Source organism: Patella vulgata, chromosome 5 (assembly GCF_932274485.2).
Source record: "Patella vulgata chromosome 5, xgPatVulg1.2, whole genome shotgun sequence".
NCBI classification, from domain to species: Eukaryota; Metazoa; Mollusca; class Gastropoda; family Patellidae; genus Patella; species Patella vulgata.
The window spans coordinates 22,391,318-22,405,756 of record NC_065883.2 but is presented as its reverse complement, the minus strand read 5'-3'; the positions used below and the strand labels follow the sequence as shown (position 1 = coordinate 22,405,756).

Here is a 14,439-nt window from a genome sequence, read left to right as displayed (position 1 = left end):
AACTCAGTCAAGCTCAAATATTCACAATTAAATCCTAACGAGAATAATTACATGTAACAATAATCTACATGTATAAAGTCTTTTATTACTGTTTTCTTTAAATTAAATAAAATCCTGCACCATTGACAAGAGGAAGCCAGGCGGGAAAAACATGAGGAACTTCATGGCCAACACAAGGAACAAATCCAGGACCTCCTGGTTGGTGAGCCAGCCCCATACTGACTGAGCCCCACAAATTATTCAACTATTTTAATTGGCAGTTTTATACAGTCCCACAAATTATTCAACTATTTTAATTGGCAGTTGTATACAGCTTCAGTGAAGCAAACATGGACAAAATGCAACCTATGCAATCATAGACATTATGGACGGTTGAACAATAATAAGCAATGATTGATTCCGCAGTATGTCAGCTCAAATTTAACTGAGCTGCTCGATAAAAAATATTTAAGCCAATAACTGTATTTTCAAAAGCGGGGAAGCTATTGTTACATACAGCTGCGCATGTTCATTATTCAAAGTAAATATTTTCAAAATCAATGGATGTATGTGTACCTTTATTCACATGTCCACAGATAACCCTACGCCATAACCCTAAAAATCAGTCTGCTAAACAAACAATATATTTTTTGTGATAAAAATTTAGAAAATGTGGGTGCAGATTTCTGAGCAATAGTTTTTTTTTTGCATTCATCCAGACATGTAATTGATGCAGTGTACAAAACCAGGTCTTGACCTCTACAGAAAAAAGTATCACCATACTTACATGAAATAAAAAAACCAAAATATTATTGACTTACTGTTCCTATTACAAATAAAATGCATTCTAAACATATAAAACATCAACAGAAACAACTTTAATAGCAAATTTTATCAAAGGATGACATTAAAATTGTATCACACTGTATCGATTCAGATAGTCATGGGATAATTCAACATAATGGTAACAATATTACAGTAGACAATCTATAAATCAAGCTAAAATATTAAGCATTTCCATAAAAAAAACTTTTATACTAGCTGTTTACTAAGTTGCCAAATTGATATTCATTAAATGTAATCACGCAAATCAGAAATTTCAAAGTCATGTTATTAACACTTTTGATCTGTTACTGTTACATGTATTTGTACTTCTCTGGGATCAGTTTTTGAGGAATTAAAGAACTTAGTTTAGTTTCTTCATTCGATTTACAGAACAAACAATAATATCGCATGACAAAAATGATGTTTGCTAATTGAAGTCAATTATTTTCGTAAGTAAATGCTCAATTAATGCCCATTACTATTTATACCATAAGTTGGTAATCAGATTTAAGTAAACAGAACCTGAACTATATAATACTGGGAGCGGTCATGATCAATGGTGGTCCTTAAATACGACAAAACAATTTAAATATATTTCAATTACCATGCCACGATTTTCACCATCTGAAATTGTAATCATTAGATGTTGGCATATTACAACCAGATTCCTTTAAATTTGTTCAAGATAAAAATAAAATGCACTCGACACGATTCCAACATATGCAGTAAACATGTACCACAGTATAAAAGAGTGATAATCCTAAAAGTGATGTGTTATCTTGAATTTTTCTTGTTATCTTGGCCTTTTTGGAAATAACTTGTCAAATAAATTAAAGCACAAGTGCAAGCAAGTATCAACCACAAATCTTAACAGGAGGGCACAAACAGCAACAGGAACAACCCACAAATGAAAACAAGCACAAATGGCAAACAAACAAGAACAACCCACAAATGAAAACAGCAAATAGCTACAGATACAAATTTATATAGGAATAAACAGAAAACATGAACAGAAAATTTTCACAAACGTAAAATAGAACAAGCCACAAATGTTCAAAAGAACAAACCACAAATATGGACAAGAACAAATCACAAATTATAAACTAGAACCAGAAAAGTAAACCAGAACAACTCCCAAATGTGGACAAAAACAACTTAGAATTGCTGACAGGAAAATATTACAATGTTAACTGGAACAACTGACAGATGCAATCATAGAATGGTATGCTCACTAAATAAGGAAAAAGCAGGAACAATTCAAGAATAATAACAGGAACAATCCTAGGTACTATCAAGAACACTTCACCAGACAGATATATTGTACATGTATAAATGGGAATTTAGCTGACATGATGAAAAACAATTCACAGATTATATATTTAATTGGTATTCACACACAAATGTACACAATAAGAAGTTGCATGTTGTTACAATCACATAAATTCATGACATCTTATATCCAAAAATATAAATTTCTTACCTTTATTTGAGCTTTTTACTTTCTGAAATTCTGATTTAGTTACAATAATCCACTGCTGAAAACAAAAGAAAACTTCTTTAAAATCAGACCAAGAGACAATTAATTTTTGAAAGAAGTTTGGGTTTATTTACAACCTTGCCCCATATGTCAGATGAATGGATTTATACTTGTATAATAAGTATGTATCAAACTCGTTAAGTCAGGTAAGTTGTTTGATATATGGAAGATTTACAGGTGACAATACTATGATTGATTAGAGACTCAATGTTTGGTTTATCATAACACAGGTAGAAATTTGAGGGTCTTTAAACAACTGATGGTCAATTCTTCATATGTTTTATTGAACCATAAAGACCGCACCTTTATTTGTATGAGTACAGCACACATATGAAACACCATACTGGCTACTTTTGCACATATATTATGTCTGGACTTTTAAACATGTCTCAATACATCCCACAATACCATGTGGGATAAGAAAAGAAATGAAATGCAATGGGGTTTAACATCCTAATGAAGACGGACGAAAGCCATACGCCATACAGTGTGTTGTGAATATAATTTTGCTCTCGAAAAGCGCACTACAGCCTCCTCTTATTTCAAAATCAAACTGTGAAGGGTTTTTTTTAAGTGCAAACCAAGGTGCACAAGGGACCTCGGTTTTTCGTCCCATCAGAAAGACCCACCCCTCCTGCTTTCACCTCTTGACAAGGGGAATCCCACGCAGGAAAGTCCTGGGCGAATTTCGCGGCCAACACCGAGATCAAACCTAGGACATCCGTCCCGGTTAGTGAACCAGTTAATATGAGCCATTGTGAGACCCCATGTGAGATAAGTACCTTTAACAGTTTTATTACACCTCATTTCATTGATATTAATTTTTAATGATTCCACAGTTTTCAATTTCTTGTAATTTTCTGATCAATAACCCTTTTCTAAGCATAAACATTGATGTCAAGATATTATCAAGATGTTTTTATCTTGATCATCTTAATTACTATTTGTAAGGATACTTTTCAGCCATTTTTTTTGTAAAATATAATGAAAATGTTTACCAACTTTCTGCCACACTGCATTATTAATTAATGTGGATAAAACATGTCTCACAAATAATATATACAAATTTATTATGCCCACCTTTTCAATTACATAAAAATAACATTCCTATTCTGATGTGTCGACAAAAGTAAAATATTCTCGCCATAAAAATTGTTGACAATAAAACTGATTTCAAATAAAATACCTCTAGACAAGGTTATCTCCATTGACTGTGACCCAGCATGATTGAATAAGACATTTTAACGGCTGTCTTTGTACTGTGAATGCATGTAGAGTTGTGTCGCTAACATAAAATTCAAATGGACATATAATGTTTATTCTAACTTCTAGAAGGTACACATACCATTAACCACAAGTCAAAAATAACTATATGTTATGCATTTATAAATACACTGTAATAGTTATTTCATTAGAATGCTCAACAGTTTTAATCCAGCTTTTATACACATGTGTTTGTGCCTCATAATTCATGGTCATGAATAAACATAACTATGTAAATAATGTACCATGGGGTAAGCAGAAAAGAGGAAACACCTTTCTTATTGAAAGCTTTAAACTTAGAAAGCAATATTGTCTCCTCAATAGAAATTCATATCAGTATACAAAATTATCAGTTTTTAAGTCAATGATAGGGCTGACATTACTCATATATAAATTATATAACTGGAAACAAGAATGGAGTTTAATGTGGTGTTTCTGCTAACTTTTCATCATATTCCAATGGTGAACTGTTCATTTACTTGAAAATAAATATGCACATCTTAATGACTAGTGGCACTTTTCTTGTCAGTCCCACAGGCATTAAGATCTTCTTGGTCCGTGATGGGATTTGAACCCAGGACATTCTAGGCAAGAGTCTAGTTTACTTACAACAAAACTACCAAGACCCACATTGCACACCACCCCTTTAACAAGGAAACTGACTTGCCTTGGTTGCCTACCACAGTAAGGTATGCGTCCTAGAATCTCTGATCACTCCAGATTAAAGACCACTGCAATATACTGTTAGAGAAAAGGATCAAAGATGGTTCAAGATATCAAAATGCTTTGGTTGTCAATCTTATGATTATTTTTTCCTTGTTGTGAGACCCATTTAACTACATGAATAGTTAACTTGATTAACAAAAAAAAAAATCAGTCTGATAAAACTCTTTGATATTTTTTAATTTTATTTTCTGTATATTATAGTTTACCAAACTAAATAATACTTAACATCAATGTTTTATGTTCTACTCAGACATGTCAACCCCCAGGTATCAAAAAAACAGGAGACCAGCAATGAAAATAACAGGAAAATCCAGGAGATTTTTTTTTCATCAAATATCCATCTTTTTATTGATCATGGGCTAATACTAAATGTCTTTAGCTCTTTTTACACAGTGCATTCGTTTTTTCTGCATACTTGTGTACTGTAAACAGTCAATGAAAACACAGGGCTTCCAATCGTGCCAAGACATCTTCTGTGATCTATTTATAAACTAATTAAGGTCTCAGTCAGAACAGTGGTACAAAATATATGTTAGTTCTTATGTAATGTAGAAAATCAGAACAATAAAGTTATAATCTTAATTAGATTGAAAAACAATGGAAAAGGATTATCAGAAGACAAATAAACATGACATCCTGAAATATTTATAGGAGTGAAATAACATGTACATGTTCTCTGTGGTTTCTAGAAAAAATTCTATCGCTAGATGCATAGGTCAACATTAATGACATGACAAATCTTAAACACAATGTTGACATGCATTTAATTGTAACCGAATAACAAGTAAACTTCTCTTCTTTTTTTTTCTTGAATATTCATCCATGTTTGTGTAAATTCAGGTGTGGAGTTGATAATAGGTTTTATTTCTCTCGTTTTATCATACCTGTATACACTAATGTCATTATAACCCTGTATAATATTTTATACAAGATATGACTAATTGCATTGACACTTTCACTTTCACCCATCCATATTTAGACATAAATCCTAGGGAAAGTTGTGGTAACTACTGTATGTGGTGAATAAGGTTAATATTTATACTGTATAAATGTGATTATTACCACATGGGCTCCAATTAATCCTCATACAATCTCATTAAGATATGATATTAATCACATTGCTGTAAATAATATATTTTCAACGATCACTTAGTTCGTATTGGTACATGTATTAAGCAAGGATGCTACTTCTCACATATATCCCGAACATGTCCTATGAGATTTTCAAAACGTCTGACCTGGAATATGCCCAATCGGACATCAAGATATGGTGAATAATATTCAAAATTCCAAAATATATTGACTGAAATGATTATCTTGATTATCATTGGTAAAAGGCTGGATTGATTAGGTAATTAAGGGCTGCATTTTGTGGTGTATTATGGTTATGTTGTAAGAGTATGATTGGTTGATACATGTACAATCAGAACTCTCACAAGGACAGAATATCAGCTCGATTACAATGTAAGGTCAAAAAATAAATGAAACCTATTAACTGTAGTAATTCTAAATGATAATGACTATATTGTCTGCCCCAAAATTAAAAATATGAAATTTCAGATGGAATCTTCTAAAACACCTTTTTTATATTATAAATATTATTTACTAAGAATTTATCAAATTACAGGTAAATACTTCTTTAAGGCAAACATTATGATTTAATCCTTAAATGGCAGTTGTCCAATATTTATTGGTATACATATTATAACTACGCACATTCATACAATAAATGTGAGTGATCTAAATCATCTTATATGGTACAACTAAAGCAAATATATGGAGCATATCACCTCAGATATCCTTAGAAACATCACAGGTGGTTTTACAGTATCTAATATAAAACACATCAACTATAGTAGCTTATTGTTTTTGGCAGGCAACATAATACTATACTAATACCTGGACGTATTTTTTTATAAATTTATGTATCATACCTGGACATATTATTTATTTATTAATGTCTATTTTTTATACATAGACACAACTTTCAAAATGGTTTTGCAAGAGAGCTATTTGCAGAAGTAGATGGAATTGAATTGGACTATACTTTGGCATTAACACTTTACTTTCAATGCTAACATCAAAGTATTTTTTTGGTTACCAAATTATTGCAAGGAAGAGATTTTCAGCAGTTCTTTTTTCACCAACTCATCTTTTAATTGTTTATACACAGGGTCATGTTGTTTTTGTACAATCTGAACAATTACTCACAACCCTTGACAAGTATATATAACAAATTTAAATTTTAGAAATAATTAGTATTGAAAATCTCATTAGGAGTCGAACACTGTCAATAATCTGGAGAAACAAGAATTAGCTAGATTATTATAATTTACTGACAATACAAATTACCTACATCTACAATCTACAATAGACTAATTTCACTGTATCAACATCCAAATTACCTACATACTTTATCTTTGGTTTCTTATTTAACAAAATTGACAACTATTTAGCTAGTGTTTAAGGCTAGGGTGGGTGATAACAACTGACCAACAGTCAGAAATGACAGCCAAACAATGACCTATTTGAAGTGCAATCTCTTCTCTGTGATTGCAACCACTTGAAAATAGAAGTTGAGTGAATTGAATAATTGAACTCAAAATATTTCTCTACATTAAAGGCCTATAACTTAATACAAAATTTTTGATTTCCATCATAAATTTATAAAGTCAGATACAAATGTCAGATAAATGAAAGCACAAATGAGACTCCAGGGCTTTATCTGGAAAAGTAGCACCACAAGATATTCCTACATGTACCAATTTCCTAAAAATCCTTCAGGAGAAGAAGTAGACTTGTTACAAGTGGACAATGGAAAATAGACATTATTAGAACATAACATCAACCTGATGGTCTAAAATCAAATCATTTCTGTTTATGTCTAGATTTAACTGACCGAATGATAGGCTACAAGCAAATACAAAAAGGTTTAATATAGCCTGTGGTTTATTAACTAATGAAGTGTTTAATCTTGTTACATATATTCAGTTTACTGCCTGGGGTACTTGCATTCCAGGTAATACATTTAGGCATAAATTCATGATAAACTGAACCAGATCAAAATTTGACGATTTGGTCATTAGAGTATGGTGCTTGGTTGTCTCCATACAAAAATGTCAGAGTGGTTTGCGCATCTACAATATGTATTCGCCTAAACAAGCATTGGAACGCAAGATCATGTTGTAGTCTAACACTCAGTACAAGGACATACATGTACATATACCAGGAACAGTATTAATTAGATATGAATCAAACATACCTTACTGATTAATTATTTAAAACTATTCAACATTTCTTATATTGATTAATATCTTCTCAGGTCAAACAAACTTAAGTAATGATAAATTTACATGATATGCATTTTCCATAGGTTTAACATAGGTTACTCATAGAAGTGACTGTGATTGACATGTGAAATATTTTCGTGGCCTGATTAGTATACATCTACATTAGGTAATACATCAGAAATGAAATGGGGGGTTATGTCCCACTGATATGCACCAATCGGGCTAATAAAGACAGGCATTTGCTATGCAATGTGCTATGAGGGGAATTTTGACTGGACAGCTGTGTTTCTGACTACTCTTTATAGATTGATTGTCAAAGTATTGCATGATGCGATGGTAATATTTAAAGAGGTGTGAACAGTGATCTAACATTTCCTAGGGATTTAAGGCATAATAAAGGTTGGAAATCCTACTCTAATGGATATACATACAGTGTACTTGCTAATATCACAACTGACCTCTGAATTCTTACTTAAAATTCTGAAAACATCCTAAAATGAAAAAAGTTGTCACCTTTACATGTAGTTATAAACTGACGATCTTAAATTAAAATTGAAAGGTAAAATCTGTTCCAAGGAATGAATACATCAACCACAACTATTTAAGTCATTTGTAAATCTGTGACAGGTGGTCAATGGATATTGTGTTTACTTATTTACTGTGGAGTATATTAAACTATTCATCACAATATATACAATAAATATAACACTTTCCATTTATTAATATAGGTATTATCTGTATCTACTGTACACAATATGAACATGTTAATTTCAATGTACATGTATTGACAGTACAATAGTTTGTTACATGTACAGGTATTAGAATAATTCTACCTATTCACAATGACATTTGTCTAGTTGTAAAACACACTGCATAACTGTGCAAAAAACATTTGGAAACTATTTTTATCTAGATTATGGTTAATTATCAGAGCCATCACACCGATACTAAAGAAGAGGGAAAATAATATACCGTTCAGACGCTTATTCTTAAACCAGTTCAAAATCGCCGGGTTTTTAAGACAGGGTCATGTTGCATTCACACGTACTATAAGCCAAACCAGTTTAACTACTGACCTCTTCGATCCGAGGTTAGAGTTAAATACGCATGGGTAGCTTCATATCTTTATTCGGTTCTGGCACGCTTTCGATAACACTGGCACTGCATTACGCCGCCATTTTCCCAGGAATGTAACTTACTGCATATTGCACATGCTCAAAGCAAGCTGGAGACAGTTTTTTTTTAGCCAACCCGTACAGATAATCAAGATGAACCAGTTTAAAATAAAAAGCCTTCTCGAAGACAGGTTGCAAGCTGGGGTTTTTAAACTGGTTTATTTGCCCCACATTTGCATTCAGACGACAAAGTTAAACTGGTTTAACAATCCCCAGGGCTTTTAAACCAGTTCAACTTAAGCATCTGAACGTGCTATAAGAAAGCAACACATGGTATCTTTTTTAATCATTAATTTACCTGGACACTGAGCTTTAACGCATTTTACCTTGATGCAAAACACCTTTTTAAATATGTAATTCACTAACATTTTAATAGCTTATGTACCTGTGTCTTAATTTAAAGTTAATTTTCTTTACTTATACAAACCAACAAATACTCAAGGGACGGATAAATAATTGAATAACATCCACTATACATGTATATATACTTCTTGGTGCTTTGTATAGATTCAATTAAACCATGTATACTCATCAATCAATTCATTCAGCACGCTCACGCAACAATATATATTCTCATGTTAAAGGAATAAACATGAAGTACCAATTTATGTGGAACAAATCGTCTGTTGTTTACAGACACAAACTAATAAAGTATCACTTATCCAGCATTTAATATACACTCATCGATTAACTGAGGAACACAACAATAGGTTTATTTAATATTATTAATTATTGACGATATCCAATACATTCATTGGTAATGGCCTACAGGTATTTGATGTTTAGAAGCAAAAGAACCCATTGAGAACTAAATAGTTGGAGAAAGAGAGAGAGAGAGAGAAATGGGGTTTAACGTCCACACGACACTAACTTGGTCATTTCGGGACTAACATATTTTTCAATTTTATTTCAATCATTCGCTTGAACGTAGGAGTCTTTAGCAGTGAGATGAAACCAGAGGACCCAGAGAAAACCCATGAGGTTGGACAGACGACCCTATTCCTTGTCACGTATAACCGGCGAATCGAAACCCCACCAGTTGACTCAATGACAGACTGTATGATACAGCACGCACGTGCTAACCATTCGGCCATACCCCCCCCCCCCCCTAAATAGTTGGAATTTCTTCAGATAAGGAAAAGAAAAATGTTTGCAGATGTTTTTGGAAGTGACATCAGATAACGATTTTATCATTTAAATTTTCTAATTCATTATCTAAATCATGTTATTTAAATGGTTCATTTTTTGAAGAGTGTTTAGTGTATTTTCACATTTCTAGAAAATGCGAACCTTTCAAAACAATATATTCTCCTTTATTTGTTGACTTATTTGAGTTGATGTTACTTGTAAATATTTCCTAGGGGACAAATCATATCATATTTCATTAGTTTTAATTTACATCAAATAACATGGGAAAAAATCAGTTCAAACATCCCTTAGAAAACTATTCAAAATCGAAAAGAGGAATTCGTGACAAGTGATTCATCATAAAAGAGGATTACCAGCCAACCATTCTGGTAAACAAAACCAATAACTAGAAATAATATCATTCTTCCACAAAAATATCCTAACAGAACATATTAAATTAATAATCCAAATCAGAACAGCCAAAAGTCTATAAAAGGTTTTAATAATGATCAATAAATCCAATCAATCAATCAATCAGATAATCTGACAGTTAATAGTAGAAATCTCTACTTCAACAGTAACACCTTTATAAGGCTTTAATTCCTGACAGAAAAAATATCATTTATAACAAATATTGAATACTATTCACTGTATATAATATAAATGTAATGCGAGTGCCAAAATGTATTAATGTCAACCAATTATTTACCTTATTAAAAGTCCCTGATATTATGTTGGGGATACATGTAGTTAATCCCAGACAAACTATAGTTATGTGCAAGTTGGATATCAGTCCAAAAATGGTCCTATTCCCTTCAGTATTTACAAAGATATGATGAATTGAATAATTGTTATAATTCACCATCTACTGCAAAACATATATAGTCCACACAAGTCAGTGCCACCTATGATTTTTGTCAAAACCTTTTAAAGGGCCACTTTTTAATCCGATTGAATCCAAGTCGGAAAATCCTCTACCATTGATATTTGGATTTTGTTTTCTTAATTTAGGAGATAAACACTGATTGATAAGAATTTAAACGACTGTTATTGTTCATTTGATACTGTTTAAATCAATCAAGTAAATGTTAGCATGGATTAAACTGCAGAAACTTAGATACTGTACCAGGTGCAATCAATGTGTTTCCCCTTCTAGCTAGTGATGCAAGAAAAAACGTCGCTCGGACAGGATGAAAAATCAAGGTCTCGTGTATACCACTGGCAACATGGTAAAGAATCAATGATAGTGGCAAATTGAAATCAGAGTGAGTTGTAGCACCTAGCTCTGTTTGGGCAAAATTTCAAGTACGGTATAGCATACAACATAGTGTATGCCCATTTTTATCAGTCTGGTTGGTACTGCATAGTAAGACATTTTATCTCTCCACATATCGCTTCCAAACAAACATTCAGAATGAGTGTCATCATCAAATAAAGTACTTTTAAGATTCAAAGGATGGTACATTTAATTTCTCTAAATCTGAGTATATAAGGAGCTACTTATAACAGTAGTTATAATGTGATACATGTAATAACATGTAAAGGATGATAATAATAATACCAATAGCTGTATCTATTAAAATAATTGACAAATTATAAGAGGAAATAGATAGGTCAAAGGCTAACAACAAACAATCAAATTGTCGACCTACATATCTTTAGTATCTACAATCTGACACAGGCATTTCTATTCGTTCATTAAAATTTCCATGTCATTTAATAGACAATTCAACACTTCATCAGCTTTAAAATATTCCTCTGTTTTCTAGTCACACTAGAAGGCACTTGTAAAGACATGGTATTTAAAAGATTTTGACTGGTTGTCGAACACTATTCATATTGATGAAGTATAAATCACACCTCCATCAATATTTTTCTGTTATCCTTGAAAACGACAATAGGCTATAAAGTATAATACCTACGACTCTGAATAATGCTTAACATGTCTGTATCACAGTGTTGAATATACATATACAATCGTGTTCTAATGTCCCTGATGTAAACATCTTCAAACTACAGATCCAAATTCGCGAGAATCTACAACGTGCTAATTACACCTTTAAAATTCCTGTCGAGTTTGATGCACCTAACCTGAACCAACCAAAAATCCTTTAACCTCGTAATAGCAAAAAAAGGTTAACAAACAGGTTATAATTAAATTTGGGAGATCTACCTGATAAAATGCAAGTCAGACCAATTTCAAAACAGACAGCAAAAAAATATCCACACAAACAATCAAACCAAGATTTTCACAGGTGTAAAAAAATACACAGAGTAAAGCGAATTTAAACACCGTTTAACAATAGAAACAAAAAAAAAACCACATTGATTGGATTGTAATGTTAAAAATTTGAGGAAAAGGAATTTTTTGTTTGTTTAACATGCCAAACACGAGAATTCTAGTTTTTACATGGACTGCTTTAACCACATCAAAAAGACAATGGCAGGTTCTATACAACATTAAGTACTATACATGAAGATTTATCAAAATGTTACTTTTTTTTCTGTGTATTTTCTTTTATATTATTAATTAAAAGTTAATTGACTATTCAGGAAATATTAATGGCAATGTTACTGATAGTGCTAATTGTGTTACTAACTGTATTTATACCTTGTCTAAATGTATGTAAATCCTTCTAGCTACAAAAAAATCATGTATTCAAAAAGACGGCAATACCAAACATTTTGGTGGTGGATCATTCAAGTCTGTTTCAATAAAGTTAACAATACCTTAGTTAAGGCTTTGTGTGTTTAATATACTGGCAGTTCTGAGAATTTGCAAAACGATTCCACAGCACTTCCTGAACTCCTTAATTCAAATCTTCTTTGACTAGAGGAATTAAAAGTACAAACATAAACAACAAAATGAGTTGAATGTTTTCCTAAATTTAACAAACTTAATTATTCTACAGGAAAAAACATCAGTATTCTCTGGTAAGCTAAATAGATGCTATATTTATCCAACAAAACACATGTATGTTGCTTTAATCAAAGCCCTTACAGTGAGAAAATATACCTTTAAAATACCTCCCATCTTTATATGTAGATGTATGTTATTTGTTAAAGATACATTATGCAAGAGCTAAATCTGCCTATTGCAGGTCTTTCTTTAGGCCTGAAATGTTATCTAAATTATTAATTAGACATTAATTAACTTATCCAGACCATAATCAACTCCCGATGTCAACCCTAGCCTGCGATATTTATTGGATTATGATCTAATTTGATGCTCTTCTTTCAGTCATGATTTAAAGGGACTATCCCGATTTGAACAATGTCTCAAAAATTAAAGTCCGAGATCGTATGAAATTTAAGCGCCAAAATATAGAGGAATGGTGTATTTACCCTGCCTCAAAATTTCAGCTCAAAATATTGAGTTGTTTGGACATAAACGTGAAAAATATTTATTCGGACACGTAACCCTTTTAAGATTTCTGGTCAATTTTTTCGTTGGGTGACCTGATAATCTATGGCCGTTCCTTTAGAGGTCTATACAGTGAATGACCCATGTGCCTTACTGGATATCGAAAGGTAAATTTCACCTACAGATTGTTTTTATAAAATAAAAGTCTGGTTATATCCAGACACCGCATAATACAGCTTGGGACACCGGTCTCCATTTCTAGATGAAGACTAACGGGTGTAAGTTGTTTGAAAAAATATCAAAAATATTGAATTATTTGCTCGGCCCTTGGGTACGGGATATTAAGGAGCTTCAAGACAAAATTAAGCAGTTTTATTCTCCAAAATATTATCGGGATTGGCCCTTTAATCATGAAATGGATATCGAGACTATGTTTTTTATTGCACAGACTTTCCTAATGATGATCGAGGCTAGAGCAACTTGACTGAAATTTTCAGCAAATACCCTTTACATTATCTAGTTTTTAACTATTATAGTGAGAACTGCCAGCTCTTTATCTAATCTCCCATAATGTATCTTTAATCAACAGATTGTATATCGATTGTTTAATCAACATGAACTGCACATGAATACATATAAGTTCGTGAGTATCCTGGTTTTTTTAATTTCTGTGTATTTACCAAATGTTACAAGCCATGATGAGCAACACATTGAAGTACGATTTTAAGCTCTCTTTAAATCTGTTACATGTACATTAAAATTCACGTGTAATTTCCTAGAAAAAGAAACGGAAAATCTTTTAATTTATAACATTACAATTGTCTAAACTGTGTATTTCCGGCTTCTTAACACCATTTGACCACTAACTTGAGTTCAAGGTAGGCAAAAACTACAGATTTTAACGAAAACAGGAAGAGAAGGTTATTTTAAAAAAACAGTTTTTTGTGTAATATTTTTCTGCAATGGTACAAACAAGATGTAACACGTAAAGATCAAAGTTTAAGAAAGTAAACAAACGTGGGAGTTATAAGTGTGCCAATCCATGACAGACTATTCTTTTAACACATTTAAAAAAATTATATGTCAAATCATTTAACGTTAGACATCTTGGTAGTGATATAGCTCTTCCGGATATATATGGTGTAATTATTC

At 32.0% G+C, this 14,439-nt stretch overlaps 1 protein-coding gene across 2 annotated transcripts in view; it reads right to left on the bottom strand.

The window, feature by feature from the left end:
* Positions 1–14,439, bottom strand: part of LOC126821544 (spectrin beta chain, non-erythrocytic 2) — a 135,289-nt gene that overhangs the window by 109,555 nt on the left and 11,295 nt on the right. For both annotated transcript variants that reach the window (XM_056100749.1, XM_056100750.1), the window contains exon 2: positions 2,285–2,339. The gene's annotated coding sequence lies outside the window, so the exon portion shown is untranslated. The remainder of the gene's footprint in view (positions 1–2,284; positions 2,340–14,439) is intronic.